The 11,661-nt window shown below is 54.6% G+C and overlaps 1 protein-coding gene and 2 long non-coding RNA genes across 3 annotated transcripts in view; 2 read left to right on the plus strand and 1 right to left on the minus strand.

The window, feature by feature from the left end:
• Positions 1–1,577, plus strand: part of LOC116562095 — a 2,500-nt gene extending 923 nt beyond the window's left edge. The window contains exon 4 of the long non-coding RNA XR_004273762.1: positions 203–1,577. This is a non-coding gene — a long non-coding RNA (uncharacterized LOC116562095). The remainder of the gene's footprint in view (positions 1–202) is intronic.
• LOC116562096 overlaps positions 1–5,222 on the minus strand; it is an 18,672-nt gene extending 13,450 nt beyond the window's left edge. The window contains exon 1 of the long non-coding RNA XR_004273764.1: positions 5,211–5,222. This is a non-coding gene — a long non-coding RNA (uncharacterized LOC116562096). The remainder of the gene's footprint in view (positions 1–5,210) is intronic.
• The window catches only part of PXDN (peroxidasin), a 94,484-nt gene that overhangs the window by 20,743 nt on the left and 62,080 nt on the right, over positions 1–11,661 (plus strand). The gene's annotated exons all lie outside the window — the stretch shown is intronic.

The following is an 11,661-nucleotide window of genomic DNA, read 5'->3' on the forward strand; positions in this document are numbered from 1 at the left end:
TAGTGGAGTAGGTTAGTAGAGCAGGTTTGGGTAGTTGGTTAGTAGAGTAGCTGTGGGTGGTGAGTTATTGGAGTAGATTGTAGAGTAGGTTTGGGTAGTCGGGTGGAGTAGCCTTGGGTGGTCAGTTAGTGGAGTAGGTTAGTAGAGCAGGTTTTGGTAGTTGTTTAGTCCAGTAGCTTTGGGTGGTCGGTTAGTGGAGTAGGTTAGCAGGGCAGGTTTTGGTAGTTGGTTAGTCCAGTAGCTTTGGGTGGTCAGTTAGTGGAGTAGGTTAGTAGGGTAGGTTTGGGTAGTTGGTTAGTACAGAAGCTTTGGGTGGTCAGTTAGTGGAGTAGGTTAGTAGGGTAGGTTAATAGAGGACGTCAGTGCTGCAGGTCAGTGGAGCAGTCCATGTGGTTCCAGGCTCAGGATCAGCTATTTAGTGATTCTGTCTGCATTTATTAGAAGACCTTCTATAAGTAAGCACTTTCCCACATCAACAATTTGGTGACCTGATTCTTTGCATCTATTAGGTAAATGAGGTGAGTGTATTGTAGCAAGTTTTTCTTTTGTCAGTAGGAGTTCACAAAGATTCAGGGGTGTGTGAAGTCTTTTCCGTTTGTGTGTGGACCCATTGTTTCCTGGTTGTGTGGTTGCCAGTCAGGAAAAGCTGCTGAGCCCAGTTGAATCAGACAGCCCAGGGCGAGAGGCATTTGGACTGATGTGCAGAACTGAGAACAAAGAGGCCTTGAATAGTGGATGGACAGCTGTGGGATCCCGCGCCCGTCAGACTTCGCCCCGGCCAGTTTAGGCATTCATCTATTGTTAGGGGGAGGCCAAAATTTCACCAGCCAAGCACGCTTCTCAGGAGTGGCATCAGCCAAGAGGTTGGTCAGGCACTTTCTCATGGCCGGCGTTTCCAGACTTCAGATCAGGGGTGGCCTTGGCACTTTAAGGTCGATGGCGGTGTCACATCAGCTGTGCCTTCCCATCAGTACACGGACCTTAGCCAAGTTAAAATTGGGGAGTACTGAGCATGGCAGTGATCACACTTACCGAGGGGCTGTCGAGAGTGGGCCAGGCAGGGTTTGGGGACGTGGGGCTGGATGGGGCGAGGCTGGCCTCCACCCCTTCTTTGTCTGGCCCTGTGGGGCTGTGTGACTTTATGCCCCTGGACCCACTTCTCTGAACCTGTCCATGTGGCGTGACATGAAGGAGTGGAAGTGGACGTCCTCTCACGTTTTTCAGCCCCTTGTGTTTGTCCTTGGAGTCAACAGGAGTGTCTCACCAGGGCATAAGGCCCCAGGCAGGACTGTCCTCCTCGCTGTGGGCCCCACCGTGTGAATGGAGGTGCCCGTCTCTTTCTCAGGGGCCCCATGGCAGCCCCTCACCCTAGGTAGAAGGTGTCCCCATGCCCAGCCTGTCAGCTGCCTTCCACACTGGTCTGTCTTAACCTCCGGCTTCCCACTCTCTGGTCACCTCTTATTTCATCCGGTCATTGCTGCAGTCCTGGGGGGAAGGCTGTGTGGCCGCCCTGTTTTTTCCTTTTCTTGAGATGGAGTTTTGTTCTGTCGCCTAGGCTGGAGAGCAATGGCGCTATCTCGGCTCACTGCACCCTCTGCCTCCCAGGTCGAAGTGATTCTTCTGCCTCAGCCTCCTGAGTAGCTGGGATTACAGGTGTGCACCACCATCTGTGGCTAATTTTTATATTTTTACTAGAGACAGGGTTTTGCCACGTTGGCCAGGCTGGCCTCAAACTCCTGACCTCAGGAGATCTGCCCGCCTCGGCCTCCCAAAGTGCTGGGATTACAGGCATGAGCCACCACACCCGGCCCAGAACCCTGGTTTTATAGATACCTACGGAGTCCACCTGTGCCACCTGAGTGTTGGGGACCACACCCGCCTGCACCATGGCGTGTTCCTTGCGTTAGAAGATACAGCTGCCTGTTTGCACCTGTGTCGTGTTTGCATAACAGGAAGGCACACACGGTTTCTCAGCAGAAGCTGAGCTGAGTTCCCCCTTCTCACCATCTGGGATTTCATTTGCCTGATTCTGCTGGGAATTGACTCCCGATTCGTTGCTGTTTTCGTGGCTGTTCCTAATTAGATAGATGACGGCCACCGTGTTTTCCCGGATGTGCCTCGCTGGAAATGTGGAGTTCCTGTAGTTGTTTCTCATGCCGGGTTCTTGAGCAGTTGACCGTTGGCTCTTCCCCTCTCATGACCCCTCCGTCCTTGCCCTTAACCCTGGAGAGGGGTCTTTCTGGGACAATGAAATGGCCTTGGAAGACGTTTTCAGGAACACAAAACTGGCCAAGTTTTTCTGCCTGGAAAGCAAGAAAATTATTGATGTTGTTTTTAACACCCATGGAAGCAGCTTTGGATTTTTTTCCCCAAAGAGTACACTGTGTATGCATGAACAAACAGATGTGTATTGTTTATTAGTAAGCCAAGGGGGTGGCTTTGTATTAATGGGTGCTGTGCTCGTATGTGACCTAAAACCTATGCTCCCAAAACATAAATGCTAGAAATCGGTTCCTCTGGGACAGGGTGAGCAAGACAGGGTGCCAGGCCAGGCTCCCAGACCCTGGAGAGGGACCCCTGCCTCCTGCGCCCTTGCTAAGGGCCTCATCTGATCCACGCCTGGTTTTGTCCAGCCCGAGAAAGACCTTCGCACTTTGCATTTCTAAATGGTTAAAAAAACCAAAAGAAGGGTAATAGTTCATGATGGGGACACTTGATGAAACTGGAATTTCAGTGCCACAAATAAAAGCTTATCGGAGCTTGGCCACAGCCACCGGGCCACATCCTTCTGTGGCTGCACTCCTGCTGCAGAGACAGAATTCAGCAGTGGCGAGGCCATGATCTGCGCCTCAAGCAAAGAGGTCCCCACCTGGCCTTGTAGGGAACACGTGCTGGGCCTGCTGTGGGAGGGGCATTTCCCTGAGCGTGGACCCGCGGGCATCTCTGGGCGAGAGTTGGTGGTGATGACAGAGGCCTGGGAGTTCTAGATGGTGTAACTGGCGGGGTCCCTGCTCCCGCAGCGCTCCGTCTCCTTGGCAGAGGCAACACCTGCTCTCCTTTCAAATGCGTTGGAGCAGTGGGCCAGGGTGTGGGCTGGTCTGGGGACGGGGGGCCTTCTCAAGCGTGGGCCCTGGGGTTTTGGAGGGCTTCGCCTGGGCTGGGGTCAGCCCTTCAACTACCTGCCAAGGGTGCTGTGGGTGTGGCGTGTGAGTCCATCGTAATCTAGTTGCAGATGTCAGAGCAATAAATAAGGCCGTTGGGAAAAACAGCCCGATCCTGGATGCAGACGGTTGTGGCAGTGGGAAGTCACCAAGGGTGACAGATGCGTGTTCTTGAACCTTTTTATCTGAAGGCCATTTCCAAAGCTGCCAATCCCAGTATTATGGTAGGTGGCCCAGGCTGGGCCATGTTTCTGGGTGAAGAGAACCTTCGCTGTCCCTTGGGACCCCTGTGCCTGGCCAGTGCAGCAGGGCCTAGGAGCCTGCGTCTTCCCGGCTGTGGGAGCTCCTTCCCGGCCGTGGGAGCTCCTGCCCAGCTGTGGGAGCCTCTGTCTTCCCGGCTGTGGGAGCCTCTGTCTTCCCGGCTGTGGGAGCTCCTTCCTGCCCGATGAGGCACTCTTAGATTCTCTTCTCGTGTCTCTTTTTAAGCAATACTCATAAAATGGGGTCCGGGAACACCTCAGGACACTCCTGTGGAGATGCAGCTCTCTGTAGCAGGTGATATTGTGGTTGCTTGGCTGCCCCACACTCTTGCAGGCTGGGGGCCTCGGGTGTGCCCCTCAGCCTGTGCCCCATGCTCGGGAGGCACCGGGAGCATGCACCAAGGTCCCGAGGACACGAGCACGCAGGGGCCGCGGCCCCCACCCACCCGGGTCCACTGGGAGGCACTGCCGCTCTGCGGCCACCTGGGCTGTGGGGAGACAGAGGCGGCCCCCAGGGCCCTCCAGTCAGAGGCCGGCGCCCCTCCCACTCCTCCCTGGCCTGAGGTCACCCGCATGAGACTGGAATGGTTTTTCCAGGTGGGGTTTTTGCTGTGCCCTTGGGCAGGAAGGCCTCGAGTCGCTGACTTCCCATGCGCCTCCTGTTCAGATCCATCTGCTTCTTTTCGCCGAGATGGAAGCCTGGAGACCAGGCTGAGTTATCACAGCATGAAACTGTAGCAGGGAGAGGCTCAGCCTTCTTTCTTCTGCGGTATTGATCGTTGGTGCAGAAAATTAGGGTTGCTTTAGATCTCACTCTGCAAGACACTGGGGAGCGTGTCTGAACGCCGAGAGCCCCGCGTGGAGCGAGAGGCAGGAGCCTGGGGGGGCTTCCTGCAGCCGCCTGGGGACTCGGGCTCCAAGGTCACCAGGTCTTGGAACTGGGGCCACCCATGTGACCCATTCCTTTGCTTTTAATTAAAGGAATATTCTTTTTTTAGAGAAAATATACAAAATACTCTAAAACGGCTGGGCATAGTGGCTTACGCCTGTGATCCTAACGCTTTGGGAAGCCAAGGTGGGTAGATCACGTGAGATCAGGAGTTTGAGACCATCTTGGCCAACATGGTGAAACCCCATCTCTATGAAAAATTAAAAAATGAGCTGGACCTGGTGGAGGATGCCTGTGATCCTAGCTACTCAGGAGGCTGAGGCAGGAGAATCACTTGAACCCGGGAAGCGGAGGTTGCAGTGAGCTGAGATAACGCCACCACGCTCCGGCCTGGGCGACAAAGCAAGACTCCGTCTCAAAGAAAAAACTAAAACGAAGAATAACGGTTCCCCTGCCGCTGAGTCTCATCCGGTGGTTTTCGTTTTAGTTCTGCTTCTGGCTGCCTTTCCACGACAAGGCCACCGTGTGTGACCTCCTCTGCTCCAGGCTGTCCCTGGGTATTCACTGCTGGGACAAAGGAATTTAGCAAATCTAGATTTCTGCTCTTCTCCCCTTTCTGCCAGTTTCAAATTTTGTTAGTTATTTATCCGACATTAACAAGGCTCCTAGCATTTCAACATTGTCCTCTATAACGGTGGTGTTCCTCAGTCTGTCTGTAGGTTGATTGTAAAAAGCTGAACCCAATAAAACAAGGTTTAGTGTTATGATTATTTTATGACATTATGCATTACAAAAAAGTGAAACATCACCTTAGGAAGGAAATAATATTGTCACTAATCCCAGATAAGCCTAATATTTAAATATAATAACTGCATTTTTATATTTGCTAATCAAAAAAACTCTGAAACCTAAAATCATCATAAAAATTATAATGTACGCTCTTTCTTCCAATTTGTCAGTACCTTGATTTACTTCCCAGTCTTCTTTGGAAATAGTTTTCTGTCCTATGCTTTTAATATTCTCCTAGTTTTTCTTTTCTGAGTATATATTACCTTGGAGAGAAAAAATGGCTTTTTTTGACCTTCTTTGCTCTTGATTGATATGTATGCCTCAATATTTTCATCGACAAAAACTTTCAAATAATTTACTGGATGATTACTCAAAAGTTGAGTCAAGTTGACGTCTTGTCTTGGGACGCCGAGATGGGAGCCACTGGTTGGGTGCGGTGGAGCTTTGGATGAGGGGCAGGTCCTGGGTCGGCCTCCTGCCTCCTAAGAGAGCAGTTACAAGTCCAGGCCCCCATTTATAAGCAGCTGCGATCTCCCCAGACCTTCTGAGTGAGGATTTGGTTTGTGGCTCCCAAATGCAGTGGGAGCTGGCTGTGCAGGAGGGTCATCACCGCCAGAGAGCCTCCACCTGCCAGAGCCCTCCCCAGTGGTTCCTGCAGGTGGCCCTGCTTTTATTCAGCCTAGTGGTTCAGCAGGTGCTGGTGGAGAGTGGGTGCTGGTGGAGAGTGGGTGCTGGTGGAGTGGGTGCTGGTGGAGAGTGGGTGCTGGTGGAGAGTGGGTGCTGGTGGAGTGGGTGCTGGTGGAGGGTGGGTGCTGGTGGAGGGCGGGTGCTGGTGGAGGGCGGGTGCTGGTGGAGGGTGGGTGCTGGTGGAGAGAGGGTGCTGGGGGAGCGGGTGCTGGTGGAGAGTGGGTGCTGGGGGAGCGGGTGCTGGTGGAGTGGGTGCTGGTCTAACATGGGTCCCTTTAAAGACTTCACCTCCTCGTACCACCACAATGTGCTACTGTTTCCAGCTGTCCCCCAGCCACTCTGGGCCCCAACCCTGCTGCACCGCAGCCCTGCTGTGGCTTCCCTAACAGGCCCCTCCCCCACCCTGTCTTTCATGGGGTCGGATCAGAGCCAGGATGCAGGGACAGGAGCCTGGCTCCCGTGGGGAAGACTGGCCTCAAGCTCCGTCCCGCGGTGAACTTCTGGCAGCCTCCACAGATCATGCCTGTCACCGTGCTGTCTGTGAAATCAGGTGACACCGTGGTAAGGGTGCTGCAGGACTGTGCTTTGGAGCCAGCATTCTGCGTCAGCAGTGACTCCTTAAAAAAAAACCTGTACATGTGGAAAGGGCCTTAATGAGCTCAGCGGGGCACACCGGACTGCACGGGTCTCGGTGAATCGTGTCTCACCCGGGATGGGAGATGAGCAAATCGATACGATTAGAGATGTCGCTGTTTAATGGACTGGGTGTGCCCCATGGGGGCGGGGCATCTGAGGGAGCTCTCACCATTTCTTCCCTGTGGGGCAAGTCGGGGTTCTGGGTGCACAGCTGCATCAGGGACCCCCTCCTTTTCATCTGCCATCGTGGGTCAGAGCGGAACCTCCCCGGCTTCTGTGTCTGCCTCTGTATAAAGGTTTGAGAATCACTTAGGCTTCTTAGGATTTTTGTCATTCTAATTAGGAAGAGGCGTCCTGCAAAGGGCCAAGGCTGACTGGGTTCTCGGTGTTTGGGCGGGGTTGAGCAAGGCCCTCGGGCCATCCACAGGGGTCTCAGGGGCAGACTCCAGCCCCAAACCAAAGCGGAGCTGCCTGAACATGGGGCGGGGCGAATGTTTTTTAAATCCAGGAACCTTGTTGGCTACAGCGTCCTGCTGGGTTGTAAGAAGCGTCTTTTCCCCTCTTAACTAATTGCAGAACAATGGCAGGGAGGGACAAGAGGGTGCCTGATGAGACCTGGGCCTGCGCCAGGGCACAAGCTGTCAGCCATCCCAGCCCATCCCCGCGTTCCCAGCTCAAGCACGCGGCTCCAAACCAAACACCAGCTCCCGGGTTTACTTGGTGCCGAGGTGGGAAAAGGACTGGAGAATCCCTGTTCATCCTGCAGCTCCCAGGCCTGGGTGTGCCCCGTTGTTCCCGGGACAAAGCTCATTGTTCCATCTGGAGAAGGGCTCCCTGAGGATTGCCAGTGTTTGGTTTCTGCCCTCACTTCTTGTTACTTTCCAGTCTTAAGAGTTCCTCTCCAGCCCTTAGGATGCTGACATAGGTGTGGTACAATGTGGATGCTAAATGGGTTCCTTAAGGTGCTTCCTGTTTCCATTATGCAGTCACCAGAATTGTTGCCAGGGGGTCTGCAGGTTGCTGCCCAGGCACCTTGGTAGGATTCTCTAAGATTCGACGAAGAACCCAGAGTGTGTTGATGATTTCCACCTTGTGCAGGGCAAGTGTCTTCCCCTTTTTCGTCCTCTTCTACGCAGTTCTGGCCTCTTTGACAGCTGATAGCCCCTCTGCAAGGATTTCCTGGTTCTAGTTTGGAAAATCTTCGACAGCCTCGTGCTTCCAAAAGTTTGGGCGAAAAGTGTGGGTTGATGACAGAAAAGTCAGACATCATAATTAAGTTATAATTTGTTTCTGTTTACTTCAGTTTGACAGTTTGATGTTTAAAAGGCATGGACGAGGCATCTGGGATTGAGGAACGGTGCGGCGTGGTCTCAGGTTATGTTACTCGTGGGGCAGGTGATGCTTGAAGCTGACTGGCTCCTGGCAGTGCCAGCGGGATGTCGGATTCTGTGGCTTGCAGTGAGACCCTTTCCAGTTTGTGATTTAAACAGCTGTCACCACACTTGCTCTCTGGAGGACTTGATCCGATGTGGGGGCAGGACTGTGACCCAGTGAGCACCAGGCCACCAGTGGGACAGGGAAGCCTCATCTCCGAGATAGATCTTTAGGTGCTAGGCAGACCAGCTCCCAAATTTGTGAAGAAAGCCAGGAGCTCCTAACTCCCACTGAAGGTCAGAGGCGCTGGGACAGCCTCTGCGTTTCAGAGCCCAAGAATTGGGGGACAGGGTAGAACTTGAACCCGGTGTCCAGTCGGATCAATGTGCTCGTTCTGACTGAGGCCTGGAGACCCTGGAGAAGCTGGACCAGAGAAGACAGTAGCCTCGAGGCGTGTCCAAGCCATGTGGACTCCTGAGTGGCCCTGCCCAGGAGCCTGGATTGCCTGGGGGAGGTCGTGATGAACGGAGAACTGCTCCTTGCAGCCCCACACTGCACCCAGGAAACCCTCCAAAAGGGCTGGTGATACTCCATGCATCCCAGTGGTGGACAGCCACACCCTGCACCCTACGCCCCAGGTTGTGAGGAGTTGAACCCTGCACCCTGCACCCCAGGTCGTGGGGAGCCTCACCCTGCACCCTGCGCCCCAGGTTGTGAGGAGTTGAACCCTGCACCCTGCACCCCAGGTCGTGGGGAGCCTCACCCTGCACCCTGCGTCCCAGGTCGTGGGGAGCCTCACCCTGCACCCTGTGTCCCAGGTCGTGGGGAGCCTCACCCTACACCCTATGTCCCAGGTCGTGGGGAGGTGCACCCTGCATCGGGGCTCAAGGGGAGTGGCACACGGCTGCCTCCCACATTCACCCCTCCCAATTCCAGCTTTCCTGGAGGGTGTATCTTTAGTGGGTTGCGTGGGTTTGGGAATGAACTGAGACTCTGCCTCTCCCTCAGGGGATGTCCAGGGCACTGGGATGTATGCAGACATGCCCTGCTCTCATGTAATGGGCATGACCACGTGACGTCGGGTTTGTGCTCTTACTGCTGTTGTCTTTTTTTCTGTAACTTTAGTTAATTCTTAGTTGGTTACTTACTAGGTCCTCTGTACATTCTCTCATTACATCCTCAGAATACACCGATCAATAATGCATCATCTGCTTTCATATAATGTGATGATGGTTGATTCCCAAGACTTATGAAAAGAAAATAAGTCGTGGGACCCCCAGATCACTAAGTTAGAGGAAAAGTGCAGCTGGGAACTCTTAGGGCAGACACGCCTCCCATTCCACTCAAAGGCAGCCCTCTGCTCACTGAGATAGACGCATATCTGAGTGCCTCCTTCGGAAAAGATAAGCAGAAACTCAAAGAATGCAGCCCGTTTTCTCTTATCTACCTGTGACCAGAAACCCCCTCCCTTCTTGGAGTTGCCTTCCCTTCACCTCAAGTTCTCCTGCCTTTCCGGACTGAACCAGTGTTCATCTTACACATATTGATTGATGTCTCATGTCTCCCTAAAATGTGTAAAGCCGAGCTGTGCCCCAAAGACCTTGGACAGTGTCATCAGAGGCCGTGTCATGGGTGTGCCCTTGACCTTGTCAAAATAAACTTTCTAAATGGACTGAGACCTGTCTCAGATGTTTGGGGTTCACGCCTGTCACTGGGGTGGCATCTGTGACCCGTGGGAGAGGCAGCCTCTGTCTCCCCTTCTTTCTTGGAGCAGCCTCTGGCCCCGTCCATGCGGCCCTGGTAGGGCCTTCCCCAGGCCCAGGCTGTTTCCTGCGCCCTGGAGGAGGCCTCGGGGACAGGGGACCCTGTGCAAGGGGGCAGCTGTGGAGGAAGGGCAGGGAGAGAGGATGGGCCGACCCCCACTTCCCATTACCTGGAAGCCAAGGTGAATCTTCACCCAAGCCCCGTCTGCTCCTTCTGCCTTCAGGTATTTGGGATACTCCAGGATCCCACAGGAAATGACCCCACAGCCAAAGGATTTTGGCCAGGCTTCTGTAGCTGAGGGGCAGGCGGGGCCTGACTATGGAATTTGATCTCATTACTGGTATCAGTGGGCATCTTATAAACACAGCAGCAGTTTCCAGTTCACCCTTGCAGCTCTGGAGGCTGGAAGTCCAAGGTCAAGCACCAGAAAATCGGGTGTCTGCGGAGGGCCACCCCAGTTCGGAGAAGGGACCTTCTCCCTGCATCCTCACGTCGTGGACAGGACAAGGCTGCTCTCAGGCTCCTTTCATAGGGGCAGCCTTCCCACCCAGGGCACCACCGTCCTGGCCTCCTCACCTCCCAGAGGCCCCGCCTCCCAACACCAGCCCCTTGGGGATTAGGTCTCAGCACACAAATCTGACGGCGCGAACGTTCAGTCTGCAGCAGTGAGGGCGCAGGGCACCCTGAGCGCTAATGCTAGACCCAGGCAGCTGGACGCCCCCGACCCCATCCGCATCCCCCACCTTGAGCCCCCTTCTCTGAACAGCTCCCTGTCACCCCCAGGCTTCCCTCACACCACATAGCCCACCTCGGTGGTCCTAGCCACTCTTCCTCTAAAATACACCCATGCCCTCCACTCTGGGCACCCATTTCTCCTGCGGCTGCTGGCCCGTGAAGGCCCGGAACTAGCCCGTGCTCTTCAAGTCACAGTGGCCGCCTGCACTGGTAGCTCAGATCACATCTGTTAAGTACAGAAGCGAGTGACATTATGATGGCTAGTTCTTCACAGACTTCAGTGGGCCACGTGAGACTCCCTGACACTCAACCCAAGTACATGGATTTCCATGAGCATCCCCGTGGTAAGGCAGTGCTGCCTGTCACTCTCAGGACACAAGCTCTGGGTGAAGTGCTTGTGTTTTCACACGCGGCCCTGTGGTCTGCAACTCTTAGAGCATGAGCTCTGGGTGAAGTGCATGGGTTTCCGTGAGCATCCCCGTGGTAAGGCAGTGCCGCCTGTCACTCTCAGGACACAAGCTCTGGGTGAAGTGCATGGGTTTCCGTGAGCATCCCCGTGGTAAGGCAGTGCCGCCTGTCACTCTCAGGACACAAGCTCTGGGTGAAGTGCATGGGTTTCCGTGAGCACCCCCATGGTAAGGCAGTGCCGCCTGTCACTCTCAGGACACAAGCTCTGGGTGAAGTGCATGGGTTTCCATGAGCACCCCCGTGGTAAGGCAGTGCCGCCTGTCACTCTCAGAGCACAAGCTCTGGGTGAAGTGCATGGGTTTCCATGAGCACCCCCATGGTAAGGCAGTGCCGCCTCTCACTCTCAGGACACAAGCTCTGGGTGAAGTGCCTGGGTTTCCGTGAGCACCCCCCATGGTAAGGCAGTGCCGCCTGTCACTCTCAGGATACAAGCTCTGGGTGAAGTGCATGGGTTTCCGTGAGCACCCCTGTGGTAAGGCAGTGCCACCTGTCACTCTCAGAGCACAAGCTCTGGGTGAAGTGCCTGGATTTCCGTGAGCACCTCCGTGGTAAGGCAGTGCCGCCTGTCACTCTCAGAACACAAGCTCTGGGTGAAGTGCCTGGGTTTCTTTGAGCACCCCCATGGTAAGGCAGTGCCGCCTGTCACTCTCAGGACACAAGCTCTGGGTGAAGTGCATGGATTTCCGTGAGCACCCCTGTGGTAAGGCAGTGCCACCTGTCACTCTCAGAGCACAAGCTCTGGGTGAAGTGCCTGGGTTTCCGTGAGCATCCCCGTGGTAAGGCAGTGCCGCCTGTCACTCTCAGGACACAAGCTCTGGGTGAAGTGCCTGGGTTTCCGTGAGCACCCCCCATGGTAAGGCAGTGCCGCCTGTCACTCTCAGGATACAAGCTCTGGGTG

The sequence above is a fragment of the Sapajus apella genome, unplaced genomic scaffold (genome assembly GCF_009761245.1).
Source record: "Sapajus apella isolate SASKATOON/1434 unplaced genomic scaffold, GSC_monkey_1.0 scaffold31, whole genome shotgun sequence".
NCBI lineage: Eukaryota > Metazoa > Chordata > Mammalia > Primates > Cebidae > Sapajus > Sapajus apella.